Genomic DNA, 1,632 nt, shown 5'->3' on the forward strand with positions numbered 1-1,632 from the left:
GCAAAAAGTATTTTGAAATGTATTTCACAAACTTGCACTCATTTTTTAATGCCTTTGAAAGAGCAAACCTGAGGTTGAAATTGTTTCTCTTTCATCCTCATATTAAAATAATGAAATAAATTCAGTTCAGCAGTTGAGGTCAGGGAAGGAAGGAAGATTCAAGAAAGTTTTCTGAAATATCCCAGCATGTAACTGAAATATTTGTAGCTGCAATTTTGTGTGTGTTTCTCATTCCTTGTCTCATTACCTTGGTTTCAAAAACACGATGTACTTTACACTGCCGCAGCAGCCTGATCCCTTATCTAGAGCTCTCGCAGTGTTTGCTGGCACAGCTGCAGTGCTGATTCTTTCAACCTGGAGCGTTGTCTGCAGTGTTTTGTTTGTTTGGTAAATTTCAAAGTGCCGAAGATAAAACCTGTGCCCAAGATACAACTCAAGAAAACCTGTGCCCAAGATAAAATCCTGGCAGGCAACTCCAGCACTGTGCACTCAGGTACTGCCCAGTCCTGGGAAGCTTTGCAGTCCCTGGCTGTGACCCTGGGGTGGCTCTGCACCCCCTTTTCAGCTCTGCTCTCTCCATCAGCACTGGAAGCATTGCAGTAGTGACTCAGACCATGTTGTTTAAGGAATGCTGTGTTTCAGTGACCCTGAAATCCCTGGCTCCTGGGAGGCTGAAGAATTTTCCTGCTGGGTCCACACAGACATGTCTAAAAGTGGAAAGGTGAAATTTGCTTTGAACAAGGCAGCCCTTTGGGTTCAGTCTGCTCTGTCCTGTGTGACACATGGCAGTTGTGTCATTTCGACTATCTGCAGGGTGGGGGTGTGGGAAAAATGGTCCCTGGGTGAGAATGTGGGTGTTACACAGCGGGGAAATATTGCTGCTCCCCACAGGGCAGCTGTGCTTTCGTCCTGGGTCACAAGTGCTACTGGGCAGAGTTATTAAAAGTACATAGCTGCCATTTGCTGAATTGGTGTGAAATGCTAAATTAATGTTAAACAGGAATAAATCCAGTATCTGAAGGGGGACTACAGGGAAGCCGGAGAGCCACCCTCCATCGGGGACTGTAGTGATAGGACAATGGGTTCAGACTCAAAGAGGGGAGATTTAGGTTAGATATACAGAAGAAATTCTTTACTGTGAGAGTGGTGAGGCACAGGAAGAGGTTGTCCAGGGAAGCTGTGGATACACCATCCCTGGAAGTGTTCAAGCCCAGGCTGGATGAGGCTCTGAGCAACCTGATCTAGTGGACGGTGTCCATGCCCATTGGAGGGGGGTTGGAACAAGATGATCTTTATGGTTCCTTCCAAACCAAACCATTTTATGATTCTATATTATGTTCATGCTTATACTGAGTTATGTCCATGCTTACTCAGGAGAAATTAAATAGGATAAAACATGGTTCTTCATCAGGAATTTAAATTTTTCTGAGATTCCTGAATTCCCTTCATTTACACTGAACCTGGTGGGAGATGAAGATGCCAAGTAAATCACAGCTTTCAGCTGTTCTTGCTTTAGTTTAGGATTATCAGGTACAATTTCTCTCTAAAACTATTTATTCTAGGTTTGAAAAATCACCACAAAGGATCAAAAAGCATAGAAGCTTTCTAATACTGACACCAGGTAAACAATTC

Source organism: Corvus hawaiiensis, chromosome 2 (genome assembly GCF_020740725.1).
Source record: "Corvus hawaiiensis isolate bCorHaw1 chromosome 2, bCorHaw1.pri.cur, whole genome shotgun sequence".
NCBI lineage: Eukaryota > Metazoa > Chordata > Aves > Passeriformes > Corvidae > Corvus > Corvus hawaiiensis.